The following is a 21,499-nucleotide window of genomic DNA, read 5'->3' on the forward strand; positions in this document are numbered from 1 at the left end:
TAACAGAAATTCTCTGTGAATTTTTCATGTTGTGTTTACAAAATACACAGGTTAAAACATGCTTTTGGAGCTCAGTTTCTTGCAGATATCAATTATATGAAGGCTCTTTTTGTTAAAAATATTATCAACATTTCACTGGGGGAGACGTGTTCAATACCAAGAATGCAAACTGATGGGAGCCAAGGGAGTCAGTGATACGCAAAGAGGGCAACACCAGGTCTTTTGGATTGTCACTGACACATCATGACAAACATTCCCAAACATGTTCTGTGCAAAATAAACTGTGCCCTTTCTCCTTAAAATAAACATCCTTGATATACTTACTGAAACCAGGAATGTGCCATTACTAATGATAATGTAGTGCAGGAGACAGCTTTTCTTAAGGTTACCCAAAATATTTTTGCTGCTTCATCAGACGTATTGTTAGAGCTCACCAAACCCAGAGCTGTGGTGCACCTGTTTTCTCTCAGACACATCTTATTTTTCTTCCTTGGAAGTCCCAGCTGGCGTCCAGGTTTTCTTAAATTGCTACCAGAGCTAATTGCTAAATTGCTACCAGAGCAATGCCCCAGAAGATGGGGAATTGCTTTCTGTGGTGAAAGGTGAACAAATAGGTGGACTCGGTTGACCAGAATGGCCAACGAGATGGAAAGAGCTGGTGCTAACATCAGTGTGGGAGGGAAGGGGGGGATGTAGCAGCTGTAGCCAGGCAGGCAACCACAGTAGTTTCAGGGGCTTTGACTTGGGGGTGCTTGAAGCAGGAAAATTTTAGGGAGGCTCAGGGGACAAAGGAGTAGCTTGGGGCTGGTAAAAAGCTGGCAAACAGGTGGTTCTGTTGGGAGTCGCTCAGCTATGAAATCACAAACTGAGGGAAAATATTTACTGAAGCCCAGATTTGCTCCACCTGAAGGCACAGAAGGCAGTCTGTTTTCTTCATTTGTTTTTTATTTCTTTTGCTTGTTTGGATGCTCTGTGATATTATTCCAATATTATTTTTGAGAGGTTTCTCATTTAAGTAGATACTGAATTCAGCCTAATGGAATGGCTTCTCAGCCTGTGACTGGACTTTCAAGCACTGCTTCAGTAACAGAAAAATTAATCTCACACTAGTAACTGCAGCAAACCCAGCAACAGAAATAGCAAATGGCAAAAGCTAAGAATAGGCAATGGTTTTGAACTTGCAGCCAGTTAGGGAAGAGAAACACTATTCAACTCACTCAGCAAACTCACAACTTGGTAACAGCTTTGTTGAAACACTTGCAAGGAAATTATTGACCACAACACCATGTATCTTGTTAAAAACAACAACAACAAAGAATACCAGCACTAAAACCCTGTTCTAAGGAGCCTATAATACTAAAATAATGACAATTTAAAAATTTAAGTAAATCTGGGCAATTGTATGCACATGCAATAGAAAAGACTGCTTCCCTGTGGTAATCATCTTAAGAGGCTATATCAACATTTTCACACTCTGGCTTCAGGAACCGCATCAGGAAATCAAACAAATATTATCCCATGTGTGCAGTGAACTTCTTTCTTCTGGCAACAAGCAAACAAGAATTATTTTCTTAGCAAACATACAACAGACAAAAGCGCTACTGAGAAAGACCATAAGACTAAGAAAAAAAAATAGTGATACCGATGAAAACAAAAGTTTGGGGAGAGGTAATTGAATGCTTTCTTCCTTCCAGTCACAAGTGGCTGGAATTTACACACGCCAGTTATTATGGCTGGTGTTGCACAGAGGCAGCTTTGCAAGGTGCTACGTGAATGGGACTCGGATCACCTCCATGGAAACGGCGATGAGCACTTCATGCTGCTGGGGGGACCTTGTAATAAAGAGGAACAAATAGATGATGCAACCAGACATCTATAAGCTCAAAATGCCCAGTCAAGGCTAGATAGGGCTTCTCTTCAGGGATCTGATCTCAAGAAAACAGCTCTGCATGAGAAAACTTCTAGACTGATAAATACCAAGACTTGGTATTTTTCAGCAAATACACTGCTCGAGGGATTTCAAGGAGTATCATTATAAAGCCTGCACTGCAGGGCATGCTCCCTGCATGCACACTTGCAAAGCATGTTAAAAGGTAATGTGTATTATAAGGGACAAAACTTGATGAAAGCCTCAGTCCCACCACACTGAACATCGATCGTTACCTCTAAGAACATGAGCACAGTCAAGTCATGTTAAACTTTGCCTGCATCATGTTCCCATGGATTTTACACATGAAAGAGAGGTTGGGACATTGCGCTAGCAGGCAAGGAAAACAGCGGTAGAAATGGGTTAAAAAGTTATTTTAGGGTGGGTTCTTTCCTTAAAAGTCTTCAATCCGAAGACCATTAGTTGCTACCAAACTAAACCACCCTGAAAAAAGCATAGGGCATTTGTTGCATTTCTCTAAACAGCCCAGCATCTCTAGATTTGTGTTTGCCAGTTTCCCTTCCCGTATTACCTCCCGTATGTTAGGGAATGGAGTCCTCAACAAGCAGGATTAGTCTCCTGTGAGGGTAGTTACATTACCAACAGTAATAAACAAGCAGTACGCATTTTAAACTTAGGAAGATTTAAAATAAGATTCAGCGAAATGCTCATTCCCTGCCTTCATTTTCAGGAAAAGGGAAAAAAAATATCTCCAGGGGAATTAAGGGGGAGGGGGCAATTCTTCCCTAGAGGTTCAAATATATCTCCCAGGCAGCACAAAAAAAATGCTGGTATTCTGTACCACCCAGTGCCTGCCCACTTCTATGCCTGATTACCCCAATAAATCAGAAAACCTGTTTGTTACAGGCTCTCCTTCCATTACAGCTGTTGCTCTGGTTAACATCTTCTGAATCATCCAATTCATCAGGATCACATACATGGGGTTTTAATCCTTTGATTTTTTAAGTTACTTTGTTCTGAATTTTTCGCTTCATCCCCTTACTGACAGAGGAACTGGATAAAGATAAATAAGTCAGAGTAGCATTGTTTTTCTCCCCTGCTTTTTATTTTGCAAGGAGAAGGGGGGGGACGGGGACAGGGTAGCTCTCCATTTCACAGTTCTTTAGTGGTATCACTCAGCATTGATGATGCAGCCTGAAATTCGAAGAGTCTGAAAACCAGTGCTGAACTTCTGAAGCACAGTTAGCCCTATTGTGTTCTCCCAGTCATTAAAATGCTATCTTTGAAAAATGTATATTAAACAGACAAATAGCTTGGTGGTTATTCCAAGCCCTCCATCACTACGAAGCCTTTCAGTACTAATTTCTGTAAAAGGAACAAAACCAGGAATTGAGTTACAACTGAAGTGTAATTGCCACATAAATTATACGGAGTGTCAAAGCTGGAAAGGGAAATGGGGAACATAGTAGGTCAAATGCTTGCTAATGGGCTATGGAGTCATTCACCTGCTCAAATCAAAATCAGACATGAGTACGCCCATGGAAGGACACAAGAGAACACACTCTCTAACACTGTTTCTCTCGGCATGATTTTAGGATTAATGCACAGAAACAAACACCCACCGTATTCGTTCACATGCCGTCAGAAGTCACTCTCAACATGTTTGTAGGCTAACCCATTTAGTTAGGTCAACTTGCTAGGTTACTGGCAAGCAAAGAATATGAGGAGACCAGACTGCTTTGAGAACAGTGACAATAAGAACCTGCACCCCGTTGGGGGACTTCAGCAGCAAGGCCACCTCCTCCTCAGGGAGGGCTGAAGCAAGCTCATACTAAGTCCTCACTGAAGAAAGTAACTTCATCCTCTGCCTGCCCAGTGCCCAGCATGCAGGAATCCCGGTCTCTCGGCACCTCCGCAATATAATAAATCATAATAACAGCCCGTAACTAAAGGGAAGACACCAATCTTTAATGGTGTTAGTTCATTTTCACAAAATAGCACATGTGCATGCAAAAATATGAGAAAAGGGGAACGATGACTAAACCTCAGATTGTTCCGTGATTTTACTATTGATCTGACACCCTTTGTTTTGAAAATCAGACTGCGTATTTCTTTGTAAAAATGAGCTCTACAGAGATTCCTGAGACTGAGTTGTTCCAAGTCTTAGCTACCTTCAGGATAAAGGATTTCAAACCCAAATATAGACTATTTATAAGAGCAAAAAAAATGAACTTTGATAGAGAGGGAACCTCTCTAATATTTTACATACCTCATGTTGGATAAGATTTGCACCAGCGTTTAAAAATTCTTTAAGAATAAAATATCACAGCCTTCCTTTTCTATTCTCCTCACCTGCTTTTTTCCATCTATTTTTTCCCCTTTCAATAATGGCAAAACCTTATGGCATTACAAGAAAGTATTTTATTGACCAGTATAATGGATTCAAGATCTGAATCCAAGGTTACTAAATGAAAAAATACCTGTCTAGCCATATTATGTCAGAAGGAACGAGTCTTTAATTATCGAGTTCCTGTAACTATGATCAAGGATTTTGCTTCTGATTCTTTTCCCAAGAGCCATTAGGAATATATGGATCAAAAAAGAAACGTCTATGGCACCAACAAAAGTACAATTTCTGGCCTCTCATATTTAAGGTAGAGAAAGACAGACAAAGAAAACATGAAGAAAAGAAAAAAATAAAGCACATACATACACAAGGCTTCCTTGAAAAATCTGTCTGGTATTTGCTGCAGAAAGATTTAAATAGCTGCTTTTGATTGAATTTATCTCGTGTATTAAGCACTCATAGAAAATATTTTGTACTAAAGACTTCGAGCTCTTGCGCTGATTGGACACAGTTGCACAGTATAAATCTCACTTGTAGTGGAAAACCATGAAATAACAAACCAAACTTGAACAGAAAGAATTTTGTAAAGATCCTCAGAATCAAAGAAAGCAGTTTTTCCACAGACTGTCTCCTACAAGGAGGGGCTCAACAAGCAATATATCCGGGTTATCAGTAACAAACTGTAGGCCCAGTCCTGCATGAAGCTGAAGTTAACAGAGCTGCTCAAGAAAGACATTTAAGACTTTTCAGGAATGCACCTGTATTCCACAAATGACAGAGTGAGAATAATCTCCTCGAACAAATTAAATCAGTCATCTCCTGAGTTAAAAACACTGTCATTAGGAAAACACATGAGAGAGTAATGAATAAAAGCAGCAACGCACACCATTTCCCCCATAATACTTTCATTTAATCTTGTAGTCTTTCAACAAAAGACTCACAAATACTGAGAATATATTGCAAAGGCAGGTTCTTCTGCCTGACGACACTGTTATTCACATAGCATTATATCCATTTGTATAATGGATAAACTCAGGCACAAAATAGTTGATGTGTTTTCAAACACAGCTTTAGGTTAGTAACCTACGTTCCAGCAGCGCTAAGGACCCAGAGCTTTCACTGAATTAAACAGATTGACAGCACAGGTAGCTGCATTAAGACTATTAGAAATATGTAAATAAAAAGCAACATTTTCACTCTCAAACTCCAAATGGCTGACTGAGAAGACAATACTGGTATCGAGAGAAGAGAGAGTACCCTCCCTTTACCAGAAAATACCACCTGCTTGTTAGTGTAGGAAAATTCCCTCAAACAGAAAAGAAAGATTCAAAAGTAGCAGTACCATGCAACATCCACCTCCAGCTGGGGAAGACAAACATAGGCCAGGGCCAAATAGCATACCGTAAGAATAAAAAGACAAGACCCACACCAAGGGAGACAAAAATGCGGCCCATAGAAAGGTAACATAAATAGTCCAGCAGGAACATTTATCAGACTGTGATGAAGCTTGGGCTGAGAAACAGAAATGGCATTGCTCAGAAAACAGGTTGGAAAAGATGACACTGTTTTTTAGAATCACTTGTTGAAAAGAAAGAAGAAAAAAAAAAGCCAAATAGCAACACGTCCCTGAATATCCGACTTCAAAAATAGAGATTGGACTTGGTAAAGGTCACTATTATTCTTTATAAAACAGGAAAGACTTTTTACTTTTAAGTCTATAATTAGACTTCAATGGAAAGTTACATTGTAAGCTCAAGAAAATTGCCAAACTTTCAACCTAATTTGAAGAATAGTACAATCTTTATTCAAGTCTGGTCTGGACACGTGTTATATTTTAACAAGTACTTTGCATTGGAAAAGTTCTCAGTCACAGCAAATTTTTAGTACCATTGGAACCAGATATTTCAAAATATGTAGAGAAACAGATCATTGTAAAAGAGACCTCAAAAGTTTTACCTTGAAGCTCTCCAGGGCATCCAGGTATAGTGGGGATAAGAATAATAAAGGCCTACTGCCTACCTCCATGCCCCCCACCCTGTGGGATTGCTTATTTTGCAGTCCTCCAGCAACGTCATTGGCTCATGGAGGCCTCGGTGGACGATGGGTCCTCATCACATCATCATCATAACTTTGTACAGTTGGCAGTCTTTCTTCCAAGGAAGTCAGAACACACTTAGCTCAGATATTGAATTTCCCTTCACCTCTCCAGAGTCTGGTCTTTCCAACTCAGGGTTAAGCTTGTTTGCAATTCATGGGGAAAGGGATTGCTGCTATTGCTGTTGTCTGCACTGCGCATGGCTTATGAACAAAGAATTCTGGTTTCTAGGGCTCTTGCAACTCTTTAAACAGTCACTCCCTAAACGAAAATTTCCTGAAATCCGACCCTCCGATCTGAACCTCTTGAAAACTAGGGGATGAACAGTCTGGATTTAAATCCTCAAAACCAAGTATCATGCTTCTTTGTTTTTAATTTATCCAGACCTCAATTCAGAAGAAACCCAGATTGTAGCATGGCCAAACCAGAGTTGTCTTAACAAATCTCATCCCAAGCTGACAGGACCATCCGTGAAGGAGAAAGTTACTCCTGCAAGATTTCTGCCATCTTCTACTCAAATCTTGCAAGATCGAAGGCAAGATTTCAGCAGCCAATAATCTCAGACTCAGCCAGATCAGCCCAAACATGCAGACCCAAGCTAAACACCACCACTTCAGGAACTCTGCAGTCCCACAGCACAGGGAGCTGGACACTCCTGCAATCAACAAAGCCATAAGCGCTTCATTAAAAATTGCGGTATCTTCCCCCTTGCTTGAACATAATAGTACTAATGTTAACATGTACTTTACTACTGTGTACTATTACATTCCATAAACATCTAATACTACTCAAAAGACCTTTATTAAAGTTTAAATATAGCTGCCACTCTCTGCTACTTTCCAACAGGCAAAGAGACTCTTCAGAGGCGGTTTTGATTTTGCAGACAGCCGGGGTCTACAGTGGTCCACAGCGGTCAGACAAGAAACTGAACTTTGGGAGCTCTGCAGTAGTCCCTCCAGTCATCATAAAACAGCTTTGATGGGATCAAAAGGAAGTTGTATCAGATGGGACTCATGGGAAGTTACATCAGACCTTTATTTGCCCAAAGAAGGTCAGCAAGTCAGAGGGTTCAGAAACAGCACGCAAACCATGGCACACATTGCAGGGCGTGGATAAAGAGGAAGGATCTTTCAAAAGAAAGAAAAATAATTGACATGGCATATTTCATCTGACTACAATTTTTCTCTATTTCCTGGAGAAACCAAAGCACGCAAAGAGATAACAATTTGCACACATTCATGCATAGCGAGTGTATCAGAACACATATCTCTTGGTTTGCAGGACACATCCTCTCTCTCTCCTAACATGCTGTTTCTCCATTGCCTGGAAGTGAATGCACTGGAGACTCTGTACTTCTAAATCTCCTGCTTTACGTGTTACCGTGTTTATGTTTGTTACCCTATTGCTGGAAAACTGAAGCGTTTCTAACTGCTGGTCTTTTTATTCACAATTCTGTTCGGTTCCAACTAGCTGTGAATGTATTTACACCCTGGAGTTTATTCGTTGGTCAGAGATCCACAGGAGACTGTGGTGTGAAAGCAGCAGGCCTCCTGGCTGACTTCCCAAGAAAGAGGTGGATCCCCTGTTCTGGCACACCCAACACCTGTTGAGGGACACTGAGCTCATAGGGTAGGGGGTGCTGGCCCAGCTCCTCCTGACACTCTGTACGGAGATGGCCACGTTACAGATTTGAAAGCACTAGCAAGTGCAACATCTATTTCAACTTCTTTGCAGAAACTCACTACTAAAAAGTGCAAGGTCCTGCACCTCGGTCGGGGCAACCCCCAGTATCAACACAGGCTGGGGGATGAAGGGATTGAGAGCAGCTCTGCCGAGAAGGACTTGGGGCACTGGTGGGTGAAAAGCTTTCAGTACTTAAGGGGGGCCTATAAGAAAGATGGGGACAAACTTTTTAACAGGACCTGTTGTGATAGGACAAGAGGTAATGGTTTTAAACTAAAAGAGGGTAGATTCAGACTAGATATAAGGAAGAAATGTTTTACGATGAGGGTGGTGAAACACTGGCACAGGTTGCCCAGAGAGGTGGTAGATGCCCCATCCCTGAACACTTCCAAGGCCCGGCTGGATGGGGCTCTGAGCATCCTGCTCTAGTTGGTGATGTCCCTGCTCACTGCAGGGGGTTGGACTAGGTGACCTTTAAAGGTCCCTTCCAACCCAAACTGTTCTACGATTCTATAAAAAAAAAAAAAAAAAAGAAATCTGAACAAGAGATGGCAGTCTGCAGGTAACAGCATTAACTGTGTTTGACAATGGAAGTGAGAATGAATTACAATTTATTATTTGCAGCAAGGTATCATCTTTGCCAGTTTTTCTGCTTGCAAGATGAGATTTCTATACACTGTCAACACACACCAGGGTTCTAATCTGCCTAAATACTTGATCAAGACTAATTGGCAATAATGAAAGAGCTAAGCATATTTTCACAGTACAGCAGAAGCCACCCAATAGTCCTGCACACAACTGCCAGGAGTGAATTCTGGGGGCAAATGCTCCCCCGAGCAGTCCAAGAAGAGCAGGACCCATGAACTGCACTGGTCCCTTCAGCCTCAGATCAACACCCTCTGGTTGCTGTGGAGAAACCGAGCTCAGCATCCCTGTCCTTTCAACTCTTCCACCTCCCCACTGAAACTGCCAATAAAATGGGCTTGTTATTTACAGGCAGTACCACAGTAACAACAAAAATCACTCAAGAAACCCCTTCTATTGGTCTCCCAGAAAACAAGCGTTCACCAGTTCTTTTCGCGTCAGTTACTATAACACAGTATGGTGTTTTTTTCAGCCAAGAGTTTGGATGGACGTTCACTAGGGTGAAGACTCCCACTGTTACTTAATAACCTCTCCAGAGTTTGAAGGTCTTCCTCCTTTCCTATCTCAATATCTTTAAAATCCCGTATAATGTATATAAGCTCAAATTCTCATACCACTAGGAAAGCATAGCTCAGGTTTAGAGAGACCTATTTAAAATGAGAGATGAATGCACCAGAAATTCTATTCTGCTGTTGAAAGGCACACTGACCTTGAGGCTTGCAATAATGTCCAGAATTAGCTTGTCAGCAGCCCGGAGATCCAATCTCAGTTTTCATGGAACTGTTCCCACAGCAGGTAGATAATGCCCAATCTTCAAAGTAACTATGTCTCAAGTTTATCAAACAAGCAGAAAAAAAATGACACACCAAAGGGCCTATTCACTAAACAGTGGCTAACATGAATCAGCCAAGCATGAGAAGATCTATTTTTCTTGCTTGGGTGACAGAAATGTTGCACTACAAAGGGCAAGAATACAACTTGCCAGTAGATTAGGTGGGTTCAGCATGGACAGAATGAATTATTTCAGCCCAATCGCAAATCTACTTTGAACATCAGAGTTTAGAATTTGATTCAAGTATTAAGTTCAGATTTGATTAGCAGAGACCAAGAAAAGGAAAACTAGAAAAAAAAAAAGAAAAAAGCTAATGAAAAATGTACACAGTCTCAGCAGCTCAAGAAAAACAAATTCCCTTAAGCCAGTGTAACACATGCTGGACGTTTCTAATCCATGAATGAAAAACTAGATGCTTCCGGACTTATTTAAACAAAATTCAACCCCCCTTGAAGAAACAAAAAAACTACAGCATAGGCTTGACGCCCATGAAACAGGCATAAGGCCCCATAGTTTGGTGGGTCTGTAAAAACAACACAAAACCCCCTAAAAGTTCTCCGATGCAAAGAAGACTTTGTCTACACTTCAGCTGAAGCCTGGATGCATTTGGAGCACAGAATGATTAACAGCCATCATCTCGAGCAGGGGTGGCTAAGCCATCCTTAGCACAAAATTAGTATCTGTATTCCTGAAACAAGCAATGAGGACAAACCCTGACTCCTGCCAAAGCTTCTTCTGTCCACAAAGGAACGGATCTTCCAAACCCGTGCATGATTTTATGTGGATTGCTGATGCTTTGTCCCCACACAAGATTCTCTTATTGCTAAATCTTTAGCAAAAACTTCTGTATTTATGTTCCAAGGAAGGTGAGTTTACGCCTCAATCCTCATAGCTTTTGCAACATACGTTTTATTCACTGATGCCACTGCAGATCACCACACAGGCTTCATACACTAGATGCAGTTTTCAAGTAACTTACTGTTTCTAAAGTCTTCATGAGGAATATTGTAATCCTCACATATTTTGTTCATCTCAAAGCATCGTTCAAGATAGTTTTCAGCCCTTGGTCCCACTCCTAGACTTATCAGTCTGCCAGTCCGGGAGGCTCCTGCCTCTTCTCTTCCTCTTCTTAGCTGTCCAGCATGTACATGGTGTCAGAGAAGATCAGCTTCTTGTCCCATAGCTGAGACAGCAGTAGCAGCTCTTTGCAAGCAGATGGAGATGCTGCATAGCAATCCCCGCTCAGTCCACAAAGGATGCATGGCCAAATTCACAACACAAGCACGGAGGGCCAAAAAAAGGCCAGTACTTTGACAGTGGCTGATCAAAATCCTTTTGCACTTTTAGGTTTAGGGAATAGGAGAGATTATGAAGGGGTTACACTTTCTCTCTGCCAGGGATGAGGGAGGGTGTCTGTAGTGAGAGGTAAAGCTTTGATGTTAAGCAACACGCAAGTATTTGCCATAGCCTCTGAGCCTGACACTAAGCTGACCAAAGTAACCCACTGAAATCAATTAAATGACATCAGTGTAAAATCACCACAAGTGAAAAATAAAGTCCACGGGCTCTTCAGCCTTATTGAAGAGATTTGCCAACAGTGTAGAGACATGTTTAATGTCTTCTGTGCATATCTAACTCGTTTTGGTGTCAAGTCAGCTAGGAAGAAATAAACAGTAAAAGAAAGCAAGAAATCTGTGAAGGCATGATGGGAACACGTCATAACGTTTTCATTAACAAAGGTAAGGGAAAAGGTAAAAGGCACATCTGGTGCTCAAAGCCAGAGATTGAAGCCTTTAAATCATTCCAGGGCAATACAGACAGAAGTTTCAGTGCTGGGAGAGATGCACTACAGGAAGCACATTCTTGCCATTCATTCTTTCACAAATTTTCCAAAACCTAATTGTTTCAAAACCAGAATTAAAAAGCCTTTACACACACATTTAACATTGTAAAGGGACTAAAAGTTCAGTTAGGCTGATAACAACCTGGAACAGCTCTGTTAATCTCAAGTGGTGGAGCAGATGGCCAAATGTTGACCTCCCATTTGAGGGCCAAAATCTCGCTGGTGAGCGTACCTCTGTCCAGTCTCAACTATGGCTCCATTTCAGTCCTGAACCTTAAAACATTCTCCTGGTTCAATCCAGATCTAGACACTGCATCCCTCAACACATCTTGCTTGATAAACAGAAAGTACTTTTTGCTAAGAATACACCAATACTCAGATAGAAGTTACAACATGCAAAGTAATGAGATGCTATATAGTAGGCATCAGGCAGATGATGCTTGCCCTAATATGTTGGCAGTGTGAAAACCAAGACAGAGAAGACAGACAAAGAAGACCAGAGGGAGAAGCTAAGTTAAAATAATTTAACTTACTGCAGCTTACTGATTCTGAGTGTGGCCAAAGATGTGAATTTAAAGGAGGTTTCTGAACAAGAGAAGTGATGGTTTAGGAAAGTACAATGAAAAAGGGGACTAGCATTGAGATAGGAATGGGAGGACAACAGCCTGTAATACAGAAGCTGGGTGAGAGGAGAATGTAGAAGAGATCTGACAGGAGACAGCACAGGAAGAAAATCAAGAGCTTAATGCATGTTAACCACTTATTCAAAACACAGTTTTGTCCCCCGTCTCTCAAGGGCTAACTTTTTTTTCTAAAGCTTAACAGAATTTAAATTCTAAAAGAAGTAACACAAGGAAATATATACATGTTTTCATCTAGATTGAACTCTCAAAGATCACAATTCAATGAAGGTACAGTAGAGAGGAAACAAATGATCTTGCAGTTACACTAACATGGGATTATTTAGGGGAAAAAAACCTTCACTCTCCTTTATAATTCAAAAACTTAGAAAACTGATTCGGTTCTATAGTTGGGTCATGCTATTTCCTGCTGTTCCCATTCGGCATAATCAGAAATACTGCCACCGAGAGAAAAAAAACACACAACACAATTCATGCTAACAAATACCAATGCAAAAAAGCTGAAAAACAGATTGGGTCAAACCTGCAGCCTGAATGCATTTGTTTCTATCCATAACTAATGATTACTATTATGGCAACACCCTGTATTGAGGATATAAAAACAACATCCTCTCCCAAGAAATGACTCAATGTCTTCACTCTCAACTATCTGTGAGATTCCTTGGAAAGAATTTGAGATCCTCAATGCACAACTCTATTTCATCCCCAAAAGATGTCGGACTTCGCAGAGCTGCAGGGGAGTGCTTCATCACAGTCTCACACCTGTCCCTGCACCTTATGGTAGCCACTGCAGCTTTGTAGCAGAGAAAACACCTCTCAGTTTCAGGTTAGGCTCCCAATATTTCTAAGCATCTTCACTGCGAATGACATACATAGATAGAAATTTCAGAACATTAAAAGACAAGTCAAATGAACCGTGATTCTGAGCCAACACCCATTGCACTCTACTGGAAAGCTCTGCGTTAACTTTCTTGTCTTCATGGTTCATCTGTTTGCACTCTTTTCCAGGATTATCTAGAAATACAGAGGTACAGGACTAAGTGCTACCTTGTTTCAACACTCACTCTTTTTTAAAATTTTATATAACTTCAGTTATATTAACCAGAACTTTCTTCTTATGCACATTTTACAAGAAAGAGTAGTTTAGAAAAGGCTATAGCACCATCTTTTAGCTCAATTAACTGCCTATAAAATAGAAAGCCCGTGGCTCATTCCTTTTAATCTGAAGTTTTGCTCTTTACATCAGAGAAAGTCTACTGTCTTCCCCATTCCATCTTCAGATATCATCTTAATTCAGATCTGCCAATGAGTCTTCAGGTAAAGAATCAGAGAGAAATACACAAATGCAGTAGAACCTGACCTCTACCACACTGAGGCTGAGAACCCCTTTCTGCTAAAGCAATTCTTCTGGGCTTGTGAAAAGATACACAAAATGCTGCAAAATCTGCTACAACAGTCATTCAGAAAAGTGCATATGTTTCAAATGCAGTTCCTGGGATATATCCCTAGAAATAAAAGCTTTTCTTAGGCTTGGCAGGTCTTATTTGCACAGACCCAGGGTTCAGACCGTGGCTCCAATCATGCCCAACTGGCCTCCATCCCTCAACATTTACTTCACTTAGTGCATGGCACCTACTACCCCACTGGAGAAATCAAACTGAAAACAGCATTTAAAAAAAAAAAAAAAAAAAAAAAAGTGTTTGGCTCTCAATTTGGGCATAAAGTATAACATTTGGGAGCCAAACGGATTATGCTGCATATGCACAGAGTGAATAGTTGAAAGGCTTTCTAGCCTGAAAGTTCTCAGATGAGGTAGGTAGTTCAAAGGAATGCGCAGTAGCTATTGAGCCTGCCCTGTAGCCAGCCAGGATGCAAGTCCAAGCTTTGGCAGAAATCTGAAAGGAGATGGTGCGGGGGGGAAGACAGCATATGCGAGAGTTTCCCTTTGTAAAGGGCTTTTTTTTTTTTTTTTGTAAGCACAGCCGAAAACTCAGAAGGAGCACAGACTATTTCTGAGAGCAGGATTATGCCTGCAAACATCACAGGAGGAATGAGAGGACATTAATGCACTGAGCAGGAAAGTGGATTGGGGGAAGAAAACTGAATTTAGGGAAAAAAAGGCGGGGATAAATGGGTAAACAGTGGAATTTGAGGGAAGAAGTGACGGAAGAATGGGCACATATTGCACAACGAGTATTAGAGGCTTCCTGTACCCTCTTTCCATATGAGTTGAGGGGGGTAAGTGTCTTTCTCCAAATGAGACAGCTTCTGAGGAGCCCATGGCTGGAATCAGTGCATGAGAAAACTCTGGCCATAGCGGGTTTTTTGTATCTTTTCCCATCCTTACTTCCAGGCCAGGGCATTGGTGTGGTCTTTGAATTTAAGCGCAGAAAAACAAGTAAATACATAATACACATGCCAGGAATCTATGTGATTTAGCAGAGAAATACTTTTTCTATTTTTCCTTATATTAGGAAGCATTTTAGACGCTGACATAAACCAAAAAGCAAATGAATAGACCTTCTGAATTTGCCTCTGAAATACCACATTTGTCAGCTGAGTACTCAGCTGAAATTTACTTTCCAGGTAGGTTCTTATCTGCCAGACTAACAGTTCCAGAACCCAGAGGACCCCTTACTGTCTTGAGTAAATAATTAGTGTATAGCTTAATTTCAAGGTAGAAAGTTGAGTTAATTCCTTTCCAAATACCATCTTCAATGTGGAAACATACTTAGAAGGATACAAAGTCAAAGCAAAATGGATTCCCTGAAACTGCCCGAGGATAAACTACACCTAATATTCATTCGCTCAAGAAAGATGCCATCTGGCTTCTAGGCTTCAGAGCAAACATACAGCTGAAGGCACGAGCACAGCGTATCACGTGCTCCACAAACAGCATTCCCATGTTCCTCTGATTACAGTACCCAGAACACCTACTGCTCAAAACTGTCTTATGCACTTAGTCTCTTCAAGCATGTCATTCCTTGAAGGTGGGCTGTAATTCACATTTTAGCCTACGTTGACTTTAGTGACTTTCCATCAGACGGGTATCTGTTTCCCCAGGTTTGATATAAACTCTGAGTACCCTGAAGTTCAGGGTGTTCAAGCTTTGCTTACTATTGAAATTCTCAAAAAAAAAAAAAAAAAGGTCAAAGAGAAAACATCAGGGGCAGTCATACTTTTATCCATTCACGAATTTTGTTACTTGAATACATAGGCCAAATTCTGCAAAACATCTTTATGGCCATCTCTTCAAATTACAGAACCCTATGTCAGCTGCAGCAATTGAAAATGCAACTGAGACTAGAGCTGTTTTAAGGCCAGCCAAGTTGATATTTCATGTAATCTTTCACAGTGATGAGATCATATTCTACTACCGAGCTAATTCTATAATCAAGATAAGTCCCTGTTTTAGAGGGGCCATGACTGACACATTCCTTCCTTCTGCCTTAAGGCACAATCCTGCTTCTACAGCAATCAAGCGTCCAAAGTTTTTTCTATCATTTCTTCAGATTTTAGAAAAAGAAATACTTATTTTGCCATTACATATAAAAATAGCAGAACCAGCTAATTTAATGAATAAAATATCCTTGAAATCCCAGGTCAGATTTTAACTTGTGTAAATTTAGCTAATTTCCACAGTGGCCCACACTCCGCTTAACTCCGCACGCATTGCTGCTTCAATATACAGAAAAGGCTTTTTAAGTGCAGGCTACCTTACTGCCTTCCAGGTGAGGCTCTTCTCAGGCAGCCTCTAAAGAACTTGCACTGCAGATCTTTGCACCGCAGATCTTTGCACCTTCTTTGCAAGCGCTCCAGCCAGGTTCACCCAAGTATATTTAGTTGTTGATCTGCAAAAAGGCAAATGTGTTTGTAATTAACAGAGTCCTTAGTTTACTGTATATAAATCAGAAAAAGGGAAAGATACTGTTAAATGAAGAGAGCTAACAAAGGAATTATTTTGCTTCCAATTAGGTTCATAAGGAAAAAGCCTTTTCAATGACTGGTTTCCGTTGGATCTAACTAGATGCTCTCATTTGTTTTGCAGGGGTCCAAAGATTAGCCCTTCATTAGGGCAAAGTTAAGTGAAATGGCTAATTTAAAACTCATTCCCCTACTCCATAGATTTTTGTCTTCCTTTTAACTGAGAAGATTTGCTGGTAGGTCATTTATCTTCTCTGACAGATGCTGCTGTTTAGCTTCTGATCACTTTGTAAAGTGCACACACACTCAAAACCAAAAGATTTCAAGGAAATTTTATGACATGGAAACAAGAAAAAATGGCAGCTTCATAATGGTGTTGATTTTTCCAAGACATTATCCTGCCACAGTAATTAGCTAGCTATATTCTGTTTGTTACAAACTCTTCCTTCACTTTACTTTTTTTCCTGTCTGTTTTATATTTCAGACATAACTAAGCAATCACTCGGATCAAATAGGTACAGTCAGTATTTGACAAGGTAGACAGACTTCCAAAAAGCTCTTAAGAAGCACTCTGGAAACTCACATAGGTAGACTGGACACACAACAAACTTGCCTTTCAAAAAGTATTAAATAAAAGCATTGCTAAAAGTACCGTTTTTAAGGACAAGTACAAAACAGTAACTCTCACCATTTGTGGCCCTTAATATAATTTTTTCTTACTTTTTTGTGCAAACTATGTTTCAGAAGGCTTCAATAAGGAAGAAAGCAGCTCCTTCCACAATCACACATGAAGGAAGAGAAATGCTGCCCTGCCCTAATTAAATTCTACTAGAATTACTTCCACCTTCTCAGACTTGTCCCATCTCACTGCAGTTTCTAGTTCACTTCCTGGCCGAAACAGCTAAAGCCTAGGTGCTTTGGTAAACCACTCCTTCATTAACCCTACGGAGGCAGTGGCAGTACCCAGGCAGTTAGAAGAAAGATCTTGCTTCAGGATGTAAAGTTCTCGGGCATCATTCTAGGTAAAGCATGCCGTTATTCATTGCATTAATGAACACAGCCAGTGTTAGTCACTTACTCTCGCTACACAATAAGGCCCTTAACAGCATACAATCACACATTACCTCTCTTCTCTGAACTATGATACTGAGAGGGTCTCCCTTACCCAAAGGAAAGCTGAGTAGAAACACGCTGATGTTGTTTTGCAGCCCTGTGTTATTTGATTAAATCCCCATTTGTTGTGTTCTTTTGCCACTGCTTTTCTCAAGGCTGTATCTATCACACAGCTGTTCCACATTGAGTTGGGGAATTCATTTGGAGACTCAGGAAAGCAATAGCTTGGCAATTCCAGCACGGCAAAGGCAAAGCTGAAATGCCTTTATGCAGCACCTGCTGAGGGGACCTTTTACTGCTTTCATAATATGGAACAGGAGTTTGGCCCCAAGGGGAGGATCTCACTATACACAGGCAAAACCCCAGGTTCTGCCTCATTATAGTTATTGGCCTACCAATTAACTTGCTTCCTGTGAGAGCTGGGAGGAAGGCATTTTGTTCATTGAGATATGCAGGCTCTACAGTTTGTGAAGCTTTTTACTTTAAGGACTGTGTATGTCCCTAATTGGCATTTGTCACTAGCCATTCAAAACACTCTTCCTAGGCCAGATGCTATACAAAGCATCACACCCCACTTTTTACAGATGGGTAAACCAAGGCACAGGACAGGACATCTGACCACGGTGACGCAGCGCGTCCATAACCCAACCCAGTTCTCAAGACTCGAGGCACTGTGTGCCATCTGCCTCCACACAGCTTCTCTGATTGCCCAGGCATCAGATAACTATTTGTACGTGGTTTTAATAAGGAGTGTCAGAAATACTCATTCCTGGAAGTGTTCTGCGTTTGACAATATATCTGGGACGCCCAGTCCTCTGTGAGTATAATTTAGAGCATTTAAAATGTCTTTCTGGTACATCATTCAGAGTCATCCATTGGCAATACCATCTGCAACAATAAGACATTCTGTTTGTAATGACTGTAAGAGTGGAAAAAAAACATTAACAAATGTAAAAATGCCTGAAATAAAAGTTCTCCTCTAAATAAGCTGTGTAATACTTGCAGACTATTTAATATAAGCAGCACATACGATGTAGCACATACCTAGAAAGTGTTAAACTGTGCTACTGTAGTAAAACTGTCAGCCTTGATTATTTAAAAGGTGTCTACCTGTAGGCTTCGCTTTCATTCACTGTTGTTATTAGTACATCCCCCATGTCTGATCAGACTGGCCAACGCTCTGCTCTGTTCATATTACACTTGGCCCCTGCTCCTGATTTATCAGCCACAGAGACAAAAGTCTGGCTTACCCTTTCTGAACAACAAAGATTTATTCTTGATGGCATCCCTCTGCAGTCAAATAAAATTCATGTACACACATCTCAACAAATCCACGCTAATGCCATAAACATACATCAGCATTGCAGCCGAGACAATGACTACCTGTTGTGATAAAAGATGGCTATCACGCAAGTGTGGCAGTTGATTTTAACATATAATACAGTTGACAGTGCATGAGCCATAGTTTCCAAGCTCGCTTGTTCCTTCCTGCCCACCACTTTTCTTCAGGTTTTTTTCAGCTCCATCTGCAGGCCCCATCTCATTCTCCACATCTGCAACTCCCATTTGAACTCAAGTCTAGCCCATATTCATTCCATGCATCACTGACAACAGGAATACTATCTAGTCAATCTCTACACCGGAGTTAAACAATTTATACTGCCTTCACACCATGACAGAAAGAACGTTTATGCAATCTTTGTGTTTCTATTAAACATTAACATGCTAATATGGGCTAGATTCTAAGCTACATTAACAAGTAATATGGGCTAGATTTGAAGCTCACTGTCCCTGGTGGACATGGGGAGTAAAATACTTGTCTTTAATGGAATTACTCCAGAATCTGTCCTTTCACAAACACTACAATAATTTTAAAGTTTAAGGGGAGCTTTGCGTGATTCAGAAGCTTTTAGCAAGAGCTTTTTTAAACCAAAACATGCTTTAAAATAAATACGGTCTAGATTATCTTTGATGTGAACCCATAGCTGAGATTTGCATTGCTTACCAGATTAATTAGACTAGCCCAAATTTTTAATACCATTTTGCATGCCTCAGAGAGACAGAAAGATAAAGATTTACTTTTCTATGAATGGGCCATTACTGACTGTGAAATTGCTTGCTGTTATCTACAGCAAAGCTCTTTGTGGTCTAGCTGTATTTGTTCTGCATAATGAACAGAATGCCAGTGGTTTCCATCTACATACAGCTCTTCACTCAGGGCACTTTACAGAGACGGCTGACTACCTTTACTAGTTAAAAATGGAGTTACCAGAGGCAAAGAAGATTTGGCGGTCAAAAACCAAGTCTGTGGCAGAGTCAAGAATAGAACTTAGAGCTTCTAAACTATTCCCAAAGGCCTGTTTTAACCACTACACAGCACTATGCTAGCAGGGTGCAACCACAGGTCGAGTTCTGCGCCAAAGGGAGAAGCTGCCTATAGGGTTGTCGGCTCCACTGTAGCTATGTATGCGCGCGCACGCTGCCGAGCATGTGTACACGCACATTTCCTTCCCATCCCCCAAATCTTTACGGAGCTTTTTTTATGTGTCACAAGAGAATAAATGCCTGAGACATTATCTGCCCATTCCAAGAGTTCAGAGAATGTGTATGACATCATGGGCATGACTCCCCCACTAATCACATTATATGCTGTTTAACTTAACACTGCTAAGCTTTGTCTGATAACATTGTAAATACCATTTTATTGTAAATTAGATTACACAAACCTCCTCAGAGTTTAGGTCAGTTCTTGTGTGAGGTCCTTGTTCCCCCTCCTCTCTACTACCCCAAACTGAATCTTTTTGGTGTCTAAGCCAGGGCATTTCTACAGAAGGAAGCACAAGAAGAAAAGAAAGCTAAGCCATTATCTGTTTCTAAGTCAGCACTGCAGATTGCAGTAAGTGGACAGAAGACTCCATACATCTGTTCTTTTTCTCTTTCTTCCCTTGGAATAAAATCAATAGGTTTTGTTTTTCTCTGGATGCTGGCTGGATTTCATTATAATCTTCCTGTGAGGTAGCATATACTTGAGACCTATCATTTCCTTCTATCAAGCCTAAGCTGAGTTATTCCAGTTGGTAGCCACTGTGTTCTTATCCAGGCCTTAAGGTTTCTGATTTGTTTACAAAGAAAGCTGCAGAAGTATTATTATATTTTCATTTTTGCATTTGATTCTCTTTTCTCTAATGAAAGAACCAGGCTCTGACTACAGTAAACCATAGCCCCAGCATCAGCAAGATCTTCAGAGCGACTGACACACTGATGCTTCCCACTTTCTGAGAAGGATATTTTAATTTTAACATTTTGCCACATTTGTTGCTGAGGGAGATATCCAAGAAGTTTCTAATCTTTTGGAAAACCTCAGCAACAGGATTTCCCAACATTTTTAGACTACTGCATGAGAAGATGCTCCTCATCTCTCTTCCCTAACTTTATCAAGGCCATAAATGTCCCATGCTATTAAAGCAGAGGTTTGAGAATCCAGACTTCTGAGGTCTCGTCTCAGCTGTGCTCAGCTCTGTGTTTCTGTCATCACTACAGTCAACACCGGCTCTTAGTGTCAACCTGAATTCTGCTTCCCATCCATAGGCAAAACTGAGGCTGGTGATGCTTCAGGCAGAGCTATACCACCCAGGACCAGAACTACCAGCTCTCAACACCAGAACAAGGCTTTCATTTTTGATGTTGGAACCACTTCTCAGGAAGGATGCAGACCAAGCCTTCGTGCCTTCCCCACCTCCCATACTTAGGACAGATAAATCCTATCACAATTAACTGAGAAAGAAAACATAAGTGAGGCTCATCCTTCCTCAGCACAAAGCACCACATGATGCAGTTGTCTTTCACTTATAGGATCCCCAGATGAAAAAGGCTTTGTAGCCAGCTCAACCTGTGCTTGTTGCTCAGGGCCCTATACATCCTTAGGGTAACTTTCTTGCAAGACGTAGTATTAAGAAATGCTAGCAGCTCACCAAGGGAATGCAACACAATCCAGGTGACTGCTCAGACCAAAGCACAGCTGCCACAAGTGTTAGTAAGGTACCAGTTAACTGCACTGAAGACAGATTCTCATGTCCTTGAGCAAACCACCTGCCTTTTGCATTCCTACATGTTCCCATCTGGAGAAGGGCAACAGCAATGCTATACAAACACAGCAAAGGATGCTGTAAAATAAACATTTTGAGATCTCACATGAAACTCAGTCTACCTGAACCGTGATTACTATATACTGCATTTGTATAAGGTTAATGCTATAGAAACTGGATTCTGTTAACTCCTGATTTCTCATGACAGATTCTAATGAAACTCATGTTACGAAACTCAAGTAGCTGTCCTGAAAAGAAACACATCTCATCCCGAAGGAGGTTAATGCACATTTCAGTGGGTGTCAATCAGATGCAAGCAAGGCTGTGCTCTCTTGGATATGTCCTCCCTGTCCTTTGTTCGCTTGCAGAACTCATCAAAAATACGCCTTTACAGTGGTTTTCA

General features: G+C 40.9%; 1 protein-coding gene across 3 annotated transcripts in view; it reads right to left on the reverse strand.

Moving 5' to 3' along the window:
• Positions 1 to 21,499, reverse strand: part of LOC148056647 (uncharacterized) — a 190,101-nt gene that overhangs the window by 159,993 nt on the left and 8,609 nt on the right. For all 3 annotated transcript variants that reach the window (XM_087748396.1, XM_087748397.1, XM_087748398.1), the window contains exon 3: positions 15,691 to 15,825. The gene's annotated coding sequence lies outside the window, so the exon portion shown is untranslated. The remainder of the gene's footprint in view (positions 1 to 15,690; positions 15,826 to 21,499) is intronic.

Source organism: Nipponia nippon, unplaced genomic scaffold (assembly GCF_047370975.1).
Source record: "Nipponia nippon isolate SJK-2023a ecotype South Korea unplaced genomic scaffold, ASM4737097v1 scaffold_12, whole genome shotgun sequence".
Lineage (NCBI taxonomy): Eukaryota > Metazoa > Chordata > Aves > Pelecaniformes > Threskiornithidae > Nipponia > Nipponia nippon.